Source organism: Salmo salar, chromosome ssa06, assembly GCF_905237065.1.
Source record: "Salmo salar chromosome ssa06, Ssal_v3.1, whole genome shotgun sequence".
Lineage (NCBI taxonomy): Eukaryota > Metazoa > Chordata > Actinopteri > Salmoniformes > Salmonidae > Salmo > Salmo salar.
The window spans coordinates 6,459,024-6,470,712 of record NC_059447.1 but is presented as its reverse complement, the minus strand read 5'-3'; the positions used below and the strand labels follow the sequence as shown (position 1 = coordinate 6,470,712).

The 11,689-nt window shown below is 37.4% G+C and overlaps 1 long non-coding RNA gene across 1 annotated transcript in view; it reads left to right on the top strand.

Annotated features, from left to right (window-relative positions):
• The first annotated feature begins 2,977 nt into the window (after positions 1-2,977).
• The window catches only part of LOC123743374 (uncharacterized), a 27,837-nt gene continuing 19,125 nt past the window's right edge, over positions 2,978-11,689 (top strand). The window contains exon 1 of the long non-coding RNA XR_006770110.1: positions 2,978-3,181. This is a non-coding gene — a long non-coding RNA (uncharacterized lncRNA). The remainder of the gene's footprint in view (positions 3,182-11,689) is intronic.

The following is an 11,689-nucleotide window of genomic DNA, read 5'->3' as shown; positions in this document are numbered from 1 at the left end:
AGAGCCATGATTCCGTAAAACAGAGTATGGAAGGAGATCCTTTCCCTGAGCTTGTCTACTTTATTGTCCAGGGACTGAACGTCAGTGAGTAATTTGGAGCAGCCCCTGGGATGAATAGAACTGCCTCGAGGAGTTCAACAAAGAATCCAATTCAGGGAAGTTGAAATTCTGATGGAAATGCTGGTGAATAATCGCTGATCTACACTACCGGTCAAAAGTTTTAGAACACCTACTCATTATTATTCTACATTGTAGAATAATAGTGAAGACATCAAAACTATGAAATAAGACATATGGAATCATGTAGTAAACAAAAAAGTGTTAAACAAATTAAAATATATTTTACATTTGAGATTCTTCAAATAGCCACCCTTTGCCTTGATGACAGCTTTGCATACTCTTGGCATTCTCTCAACCAGCTTCACCTGGTATGCTTTTCCAACAGTCTTGAAGGATTTCCCACATATGCTGAGCACTTGTTGGCTGCTTTTCCTTCACTCTGGGGTCTGACTCATCCAAAACCATCTTAATTTGGTTGAAGTCGAGGGGATTGTGGAAGCCAGGTCATCTGATGCAGCACTCCATCACTTTCCTTCTTGTTAATGTATCTAGTTTCTACCATGCTCATTTACCTAGTTTCTACTATCTGACATTTAGTTTCTACCATGTTACATTATCTAGTTTCTGCTATCTTACATTATCTAGTTTCTACCATGTTCATTTACCTAGTTTCTACTATCTGACATCTAGTTTCTACCATGTTACATTATCTAGTTTCTGCTATCTTACATTATCTAGTTTCTACCATGTTCATTTATCTAGTTTCTACCATGTTCATTTATCTATACTGAACAAAAATTTAAACGCATCGTGTAAAGTGTTGGTCCCATGTTTTATGAGCTGAAATAAAAGATCCCAGAAATGTTCCATATACACAAAAATCTTATTTTTCTAAAATGTTGTGTACAAATTTGTTTACATCCTTGTTAGTGAGCATTTCTCCTTTGCCAAGATAATTCATCCACCTGACAGGTGTGGCATATCAAGAGAGCTCCTCTGTCCTCTCTCTCCTCTTCACAGATCTTACAGGACTGGATATGTGAAAGTAACATGGTAGAAACAAGATAATGCCAACTGAATGCTCCCTCAAAACTTGAGACATCTGTGGTATTGTGTTGTATGACAAAACTTTTAGAATGGCCTTTTATTGTCCGCTGCACCTGTGTAATGATCATGCTGTTTAACAGTTGATGTTTGGGTCCCTCTAGGGGTGGCAGCCTGATATTACAACATGTCTTGATGTTTGGGTCCCTCTAGGGGTGGCAGCCTGATATTACAACATGTCTTGATGTCTCTGTCCCTCTAGGGGTGGCAGCCTGATATTACAACATGTCTTGATGTTTGGGTCCCACTAGGGGTGGCAGCCTGATATTACAACATGTCTTGATGTTTGGGTCCCTCTAGGGGTGGCAGCCTGATATTACAACATGTCTTGATGTTTGGGTCCCTGTACGGGTGGCAGCCTGATATTACAACATGTCTTGATGTTTGGGACCCTCTAGGGGTGGCAGCCTGATATTACAACATGTCTTGATGTCTCTGTCCCTCTAGGGGTGGCAGCTTGATATTACCACATGTCTTGATGTTTGGGTCCCTGTACGGGTGGCAGCCTGATATTACAACATGTCTTGATGTTTGGGTCCCTCTAGGGGTGGCAGCCTGATATTACAACATGTCTTGATGTTTGGGTCCCTCTAGGGGTGGCAGCCTGATATTACAACATGTCTTGATGTCTCTGTCCCTCTAGGGGTGGCAGCCTGATATTACAACATGTCTTGATGTTTGGGTCCCTCTAGGGGTGGCAGCCTGATATTACAACATGTCTTGATGTTTGGGACCCTCTAGGGGTGGCAGCCTGATATTACAACATGTCTTGATGTCTCTGTCCCTCTAGGGGTGGCAGCCTGATATTACAACATGTCTTGATGTCTCTGTCCCTCTAGGGGTGGCAGCCTGATATTACAACATGTCTTGATGTTTGGGTCCCTCTAGGGGTGGCAGCCTGATATTACAACATGTCTTGATGTCTCTGTCCCTCTAGGGGTGGCAGCCTGATATTACAACATGTCTTGATGTCTCTGTCCCTCTAGGGGTGGCAGCCTGATATTACAACATGTCTTGATGTTTGGGTCCCTCTAGGGGTGGCAGCCTGATATTACAACATGTCTTGATGTTTGGGTCCCTGTACGGGTGGCAGCCTGATATTACAACATGTCTTGATGTTTGGGACCCTCTAGGGGTGGCAGCCTGATATTACAACATGTCTTGATGTCTCTGTCCCTCTAGGGGTGGCAGCCTGATATTACCACATGTCTTGATGTTTGGGTCCCTGTACGGGTGGCAGCCTGATATTACAACATGTCTTGATGTTTGGGTCCCTCTAGGGGTGGCAGCCTGATATTACAACATGTCTTGATGTTTGGGTCCCTGTACGGGTGGCAGCCTGATATTACAACATGTCTTGATGTTTGGGTCCCTCTAGGGGTGGCAGCCTGATATTACAACATGTCTTGATGTCTCTGTCCCTCTAGGGGTGGCAGCCTGATATTACAACATGTCTTGATGTTTGGGTCCCTCTAGGGGTGGCAGAGACTTGGTTTGGTGAACAGCTGAGGGATGGGAGCTGGAGAATTGTAACCACTCTCACATTCATAGGGACCTCGTCAAGAAGTTCAGACATCTTGGCGTAACAGTTATAAGGTGTTGGCATGACAGTCACTGGACCCAGGTTTGAGTTCAGCTCAGGGCTACCCCCTGAATTCACTGCACTATGAATACAAGGACTGGCCATCCATGATGTCATAATGATAGTTTAACCAGGTTTCTAGGATATATAGTATATTCTAGAATTCATCCATGATGTCATAATGATAGTTTAACCAGGTTTCTAGGCTATATAGTATATTCTAGAATTCATCCATGATGTCATAATGATAGTTTAACCAGGTTTCTAGGCTATATAGTATATTCTAGAATTCATCCCTGATGTCACAATGATAGTTTAACTTGAACCCTATCCCTTATGGGCGTTGGTCAACAGTAGTGCACTGTAAAGGGAATAGGGTGCCATTTGGGAGGCATATTAGGGCTGAGGAATGTACCGCTGCACTGCACAGATACGGTGCGTAGCTATAGCCATATATCTGACTGTTGTGAAATGGTTCTATAACGCAGGTTCAACATTATGTTAGAGGGTGTCATATATACCTGAGAATATGTCATTTTGAGATTAGGGGGCCAGCGCTAGCCTCGAGGTTAGAAAATGTGGGCCGGTAACCAGAGTCCTCGCAAACACATATACTGTTGGAGTCTCACACTCACACCCTGCTTCACTAGTGGTAAGAGAGAGAGAGGCAGAGAGAAGGAGAGAGAGACAGACAGAGAAAGAGCGAGAGAGAGAGCTAGAGAGAGAGACAGACAAAGAGAGAGCGAGAGAGAGAGAGAGCGTGGGAGAGACACAGAGAGAAAGAGAGAGAGACAGAGCATGAGAGAGACTGAGAGGGAGAAAGAGAGACAGAGAGGGAGAGAGAGTAAGAGAGAGAGAGTGTGTGTGCATGAATCAGTCTGACATTTCAAAGGGCCAGAACTGTGTGTGTGTGTGTGTGTGTGTGTGTGTGTGTGTGTGTGTGTGTGTGTGTGTGTGTGTGTGTGTGTGTGTGTGTGTGTGTGTGTGTGTGTGTGTGTGTGTGTGTGTGTGTGTGTGTGTGTGTGTGTGTGTGTGTGTATGCTCATTCATGTATTTTTCAGGTTAAAGCTGTGTGGCTGGCATTAGCCAGACTGATTAATGTCTTTGGTAAACAGCAAATCTGATTTCAATGGTAAAAAGCTGTGAGGATATTATTAAATGATGGGAGGAGAGCATAAGCTGTGAGGATAGTATTAAACTCTGTGAGGATAGTATTATAAGCTGTGAGGATAGTATTATAAGCTGTGAGGACAGTATTATAAACTGTGAGGATAGTATTAAACTCTGTGAGGATAGTATTTAAAGCTGTGAGGATAGTGTTATAAGCTGTGGGGATAGTATTTAAAGCTGTGAGGATAGTATTTAAAGCTGTAGGGATAGCATTATAAGCTGTAGGAATAGTATTATAAGCTGTAGGGATAGTATTTAAAGCTGTGAGGATAGTATTTAAAGCTGTAGGGATAGTGTTATAAGCTGTGAGGATAGTGTTATAAGCTGTGAGGATAGTGTTACAAGCTGTGGGGATAGTATTTAAAGCTGTGAGGATAGTATTATAAGCTGTGAGGATAGTATTAAACTCTGTGAGGGTAGTATTATAAGCTGTGAGGATAGTATTATAAGCTGTGAGGATAGTATTAAACTCTGTGAGGATAGTGTTATACGCTGTGAGGATAGTGTTATAAGCTGTGAGGATAGTATTAAACGCTGTGAGGATAGTATTAAACGCTGTGAGGATAGTGTTATAAACTGTGAGGATAGTATTATAAGCTGTAGGGATAGTATTATAAGCTGTGGGGGTAGTATTTAAAGCTGTGAGGATAGTATTATAAGCTGTGAGGATAGTATTTAAAGCTGTGAGGATAGTATTATAAGCTGTAGGGATAGTATTATAAGCTGTGGGGATAGTATTTAAAGCTGTAGGGATAGTATTATAAGCTGTGAGGATAGTATTATAAGCTGTAGGGATAGTATTATAAGCTGTGAGGATAGTATTTACAGCTGAAGGGATAGTATTATAAGCTGTGAGGATAGTATTATAAGCTGTGAGGATAGTATTATAAGCTGTGAGGATAGTGTTATAAGCTGTGAGGATAGTATTATAAGCTGTGAGGATAGTATTATAAGCTGTGAGGATAGTATTTAAAGCTGTGAGGATAGTGTTATAAGCTGTAGGGATAGTATTATAAGCTGTGAGGATAGTATTAATTGCTGTGAGGATAGTATTTAAAGCTGTGAGGATAGTGTTATAAGCTGTGAGGATAGTGTTATAAGCTGTGAGGATAGTATTAATTGCTGTGAGGATAGTATTAAACGCTGTGAGGATAGTGTTATAAGCTGTAGGGATAGTATTATAAGGTGTGAGGATAGTATTAATTGCTGTGAGGATAGTATTTAAAGCTGTGAGGATAGTGTTATAAGCTGTGAGGATTGTGTTATAAGCTGTGAGGATAGTGTTATAAGCTGTGAGGATAGTATTATAAGCTGTGAGGATAGTGTTATAATCTGTGGGGATAGTATTTAAAGCTGTGAGGATAGTATTATAAGCTGTGAGGGTAGTGTTATAAGCTGTAGGGATAGTATTATAAGCTGTGAGAATAGTATTTAAAGCTGTGAGGATAGTATTATAAGCTGTGAGGATAGTGTTATAAGCTGTGAGGACAGTATTATAAGCTGTAGGGATAGTATTTAAAGATGTGAGGATAGTATTTAAAGCTGTGAGGATAGTATTATAAGCTCTGAGGATAGTGTTATAAGCTGTGAGGATAGTATTATAAGCTGTAGGGATAGTATTATAAGCTGTGAGGATAGTATAATCTGTGAGGATAGTATTAATTGCTGTGAGGATAGTATTAAACGCTGTGAGGATGGTGTTATAAACTGTGAGGATAGTATTATAAGCTGTGGGGATAGTATTTAAAGCTGTAGGGATAGTATTATAAGCTGTGAGGATAGTATTATAAGCTGTAGGGATAGTATTATAAGCTGTGAGGATAGTATAAGCTGTGAGGATAGTATTATAAGCTGTGAGGATAGTATTATAAGCTGTAGGGATAGTATTATAAGCAGTAGAGATTGTATTATAAGCTGTGAGGATAGTATTATAAGCTTTGAGGATAGTGTTATAAGCTGTGAGGATAGTATTTAAAGTTGTGAGGATAGTATTATAAGCTGTGAGGATAGTATTATAAGCTGTGAGGATAGTATTATAAGCTGTGAGGATAGTATTATAAGGTGTGAGGATAGTGTTATAAGCTGTGAGGATAGTATTATAAGCTGTGAGGATAGTGTTATAAGCTGTGAGGATAGTATTATAAGCTGTGAGGATAGCATTATAATCTGTGAGGATAGTATTATAAGCTGTGAGGATAGTATTATAAGCTGTAGGGATAGTATTATAAGCTGTGAGGATAGTATTTACAGCTGTAGGGATAGTATTATAAGTTGTGAGGATAGTATTATAAGCTGTGAGGATAGTATTATAAGCTGTGGGCATAGTATTATAAGCTGTTGGGATAGTATTTAAAGCTGTGAGGATAGTATTTAAAGCTGTGAGGATAGTATTATAAGCTCTGAGGATAGTGTTATAAGCTGTGAGGATAGTATTATAAGCTGTAGTGATAGTATTATAAGCTGTGAGGATAGTATAAGCTGTGAGGATAGTATTAATTGCTGTGAGGATAGTATTAAACGCTGTGAGGATGGTGTTATAAACTGTGAGGATAGTATTATAAGCTGTGGGGATAGTATTTAAAGTTGTGAGGATAGTATTATAAGCTGTGAGGATAGTATTTAAAGTTGTGAGGATAGTATTATAAGCTGTGAGGATAGTATTATAAGCTGTGAGGATAGTATTATAAGCTGTGAGGATAGTATTATAAGCTGTGCGGATAGTGTTATAAGCTGTGAGGATAGTATTATAAGCTGTGAGGATAGTGTTATAAGCTGTGAGGATAGTATTATAAGCTGTAAGGATAGCATTATAATCTGTGAGGATAGTATTATAAGCTGTGAGGATAGTATTATAAGTTGTAGGGATAGTATTATAAGCTGTGAGGATAGTATTTACAGCTGTAGGGATAGTATTATAAGTTGTGAGGATAGTATTATAAGCTGTGAGGATAGTATTATAAGCTGTGGGCATAGTATTATAAGATGTTGGGATAGTATTTAAAGCTGTGAGGATAGTATTTAAAGCTGTGAGGATAGTATTATAAGCTGTGAGGATAGTATTATAAGCTGTAGGGATAGTATTATAAGCAGTAGAGATTGTATTATAAGCTGTGAGGATAGTATTATAAGCTTTGAGGATAGTGTTATAAGCTGTGAGGATAGTATTATAAGCTGTGAGGATAGCATTATAAGCTGTGAGGATAGTATTATAAGCTGTGAGGATAGTATTATAAGCTGTAGGGATAGTATTATAAGCTGTGAGGATAGTATTTACAGCTGTAGGGATAGTATTATAAGCTGTGAGGATAGTATTATAAGCTGTGGGCATAGTATTATAAGCTGTTGGGATAGTATTTAAAGATGTGAGGATAGTATTTAAAGCTGTGAGGATAGTATTATAAGCTCTGAGGATAGTGTTATAAGCTGTGAGGATAGTATTATAAGCTGTAGGGATAGTATTATAAGCTGTGAGGATAGTATAATCTGTGAGGATAGTATTAATTGCTGTGAGGATAGTATTAAACGCTGTGAGGATGGTGTTATAAACTGTGAGGATAGTATTATAAGCTGTGGGGATAGTATTTAAAGCTGTAGGGATAGTATTATAAGCTGTGAGGATAGTATTATAAGCTGTAGGGATAGTATTATAAGCTGTGAGGATAGTATAAGCTGTGAGGATAGTATTATAAGCTGTGAGGATAGTATTATAAGCTGTAGGGATAGTATTATAAGCAGTAGAGATTGTATTATAAGCTGTGAGGATAGTATTATAAGCTTTGAGGATAGTGTTATAAGCTGTGAGGATAGTATTTAAAGTTGTGAGGATAGTATTATAAGCTGTGAGGATAGTATTATAAGCTGTGAGGATAGTATTATATGCTGTGAGGATAGTATTATAAGCTGTGAGGATAGTGTTATAAGCTGTGAGGATAGTATTATAAGCTGTGAGGATAGTGTTATAAGCTGTGAGGATAGTATTATAAGCTGTGAGGATAGCATTATAATCTGTGAGGATAGTATTATAAGCTGTGAGGATAGTATTATAAGCTGTAGGGATAGTATTATAAGCTGTGAGGATAGTATTTACAGCTGTAGGGATAGTATTATAAGTTGTGAGGATAGTATTATAAGCTGTGAGGATAGTATTATAAGCTGTGGGCATAGTATTATAAGCTGTTGGGATAGTATTTAAAGCTGTGAGGATAGTATTTAAAGCTGTGAGGATAGTATTATAAGCTCTGAGGATAGTGTTATAAGCTGTGAGGATAGTATTATAAGCTGTAGTGATAGTATTATAAGCTGTGAGGATAGTATAAGCTGTGAGGATAGTATTAATTGCTGTGAGGATAGTATTAAACGCTGTGAGGATGGTGTTATAAACTGTGAGGATAGTATTATAAGCTGTGGGGATAGTATTTAAATTTGTGAGGATAGTATTATAAGCTGTGAGGATAGTATTTAAAGTTGTGAGGATAGTATTATAAGCTGTGAGGATAGTATTATAAACTGTGAGGATGGTGTTATAAACTGTGAGGATAGTATTATAAGCTGTGGGGATAGTATTTCAAGTTGTGAGGATAGTATTATAAGCTGTGAGGATAGTATTATAAGCTGTGAGGATAGTATTATAAGCTGTGAGGATAGTATTATAAGCTGTGAGGATAGTATTATAAGCTGTGAGGATAGTATTATAAGCTGTAGGGATAGTATTATAAGCAGTAGAGATTGTATTATAAGCTGTGAGGATAGTATTATAAGCTGTGAGGATAGTGTTATAAGCTGTGAGGATAGTATTTAAAGTTGTGAGGATAGTATTATAAGCTGTGAGGATAGTATTATAAGCTGTGAGGATAGTATTATAAGCTGTGAGGATAGTGTTATAAGCTGTGAGGATGGTATTATAAGCTGTAGGGATAGTATTATAAGCTGTGAGGATAGTATTTACAGCTGTAGGGATAGTATTATAAGCTGTGAGGATAGTATTATAAGCTGTGAGGATAGTATTATAAGCTGTAGGGATAGTATTATAAGCTGTGAGGATAGTATAAGCTGTGAGGATAGTATTATAAGCTGTGAGGATAGTATTATAAGCTGTAGGGATAGTATTATAAGCAGTAGAGATTGTATTATAAGCTGTGAGGATAGTATTATAAGCTGTGAGGATAGTGTTATAAGCTGTGAGGATAGTATTTAAAGTTGTGAGGATAGTATTATAAGCTGTGAGGATAGTATTATAAGCTGTGGGGATAGTATTTAAAGCTGTAGGGATAGTATTATAAGCTGTGAGGATAGTATTATAAGCTGTAGGGATAGTATTATAAGCTGTGAGGATAGTATTATAAGCTGTGAGGATAGTATTATAAGCTGTGAGGATAGTATTATAAGCTGTGAGGATAGTGTTATAAGCTGTGAGGATAGTATTATAAGCTGTGAGGATAGTGTTATAAGCTGTGAGGATAGTATTATAAGCTGTGAGGATAGCATTATAATCTGTGAGGATAGTATTATAAGCTGTGAGGATAGTATTATAAGCTGTAGGGATAGTATTATAAGCTGTGAGGATAGTATTTACAGCTGTAGGGATAGTATTATAAGTTGTGAGGATAGTATTATAAGCTGTGAGGATAGTATTATAAGCTGTGGGCATAGTATTATAAGCTGTTGGGATAGTATTTAAAGCTGTGAGGATAGTATTTAAAGCTGTGAGGATAGTATTATAAGCTCTGAGGATAGTGTTATAAGCTGTGAGGATAGTATTATAAGCTGTAGTGATAGTATTATAAGCTGTGAGGATAGTATAAGCTGTGAGGATAGTATTAATTGCTGTGAGGATAGTATTAAACGCTGTGAGGATGGTGTTATAAACTGTGAGGATAGTATTATAAGCTGTGGGGATAGTATTTAAAGTTGTGAGGATAGTATTATAAGCTGTGAGGATAGTATTTAAAGTTGTGAGGAAAGTATTATAAGCTGTGAGGATAGTATTATAAGCTGTGAGGATAGTATTATAAGCTGTGAGGATAGTATTATAAGCTGTGCGGATAGTGTTATAAGCTGTGAGGATAGTATTATAAGCTGTGAGGATAGTGTTATAAGCTGTGAGGATAGTATTATAAGCTGTAAGGATAGCATTATAATCTGTGAGGATAGTATTATAAGCTGTGAGGATAGTATTATAAGCTGTAGGGATAGTATTATAAGCTGTGAGGATAGTATTTACAGCTGTAGGGATAGTATTATAAGTTGTGAGGATAGTATTATAAGCTGTGAGGATAGTATTATAAGCTGTGGGCATAGTATTATAAGATGTTGGGATAGTATTTAAAGCTGTGAGGATAGTATTTAAAGCTGTGAGGATAGTATTATAAGCTCTGAGGATAGTGTTATAAGCTGTGAGGATAGTATTATAAGCTGTAGGGATAGTATTATAAGCTGTGAGGATAGTATAAGCTGTGAGGATAGTATAAGCTGTGAGGATAGTATTAAACGCTGTGAGGATGGTGTTATAAACTGTGAGGATAGTATTATAAGCTGTGGGGATAGTATTTCAAGTTGTGAGGATAGTATTATAAGCTGTGAGGATAGTATTATAAGCTGTGAGGATAGTATTATAAGCTGTGAGGATAGTATTATAAGCTGTGAGGATAGTATTATAAGCTGTAGGGATAGTATTATAAGAAGTAGAGATTGTATTATAAGCTGTGAGGATAGTATTATAAGCTGTGAGGATAGTGTTATAAGCTGTGAGGATAGTATTTAAAGTTGTGAGGATAGTATTATAAGTTGTGAGGATAGTATTATAAGCTGTGAGGATAGTATTATAAGCTGTGAGGATAGTATTATAAGCTGTGAGGATAGTGTTATAAGCTGTGAGGATGGTATTATAAGCTGTAGGGATAGTATTATAAGCTGTGAGGATAGTATTTACAGCTGTAGGGATAGTATTATAAGCTGTGAGGATAGTATTATAAGCTGTGAGGATAGTATTATAAGCTGTGGGCATGGTATTATAAGCTGTTGGGATAGTATTTACAGCTGTGAGGATAGTATTTAAAGCTGTGAGGATAGTATTATAAGCTCTGAGGATAGTGTTATAAGCTGTGAGGATAGTATTATAAGCTGTAGGGATAGTATTATAAGCTGTGAGGATAGTATAAGCTGTGAGGATAGTATTATAAGCTGTGAGGATAGTATTATAAGCTGTAGGGATAGTATTATAAGCAGTAGAGATTGTATTATAAGCTGTGAGGATAGTATTATAAGCTGTGAGGATAGTGTTATAAGCTGTGAGGATAGTATTTAAAGTTGTGAGGATAGTATTATAAGCTGTGAGGATAGTATTATAAGCTGTGGGGATAGTATTTAAAGCTGTAGGGATAGTATTATAAGCTGTGATGATAGTATTATAAGCTGTAGGAATAGTATTATAAGCTGTGAGGATAGTATAAGCTGTGAGGATAGTATTTAAAGCTGTGAGGATAGTATTATAAGCTGTAGGGATAGTATTATAAGCTGTGAGGATAGTATTAATCTCTGTGAGGATAGTGTTATAAGCTGTGAGGATAGTGTTATAAGCTGTGAGGATAGTATTATAAGCTGTGAGGATAGTATTATAAGCTGTGAGGATAGTATTAAACGCTTTGAGGATAGTATTATAAGCTGTAGGGATAGTATTATAAGCAGTAGAGATTGTGTTATAAGCTGTGAGGATAGTATTATAAGCTGTGAGGATAGTATTAAACTCTGTGAGGATAGTATTATAAACTGTGAGGA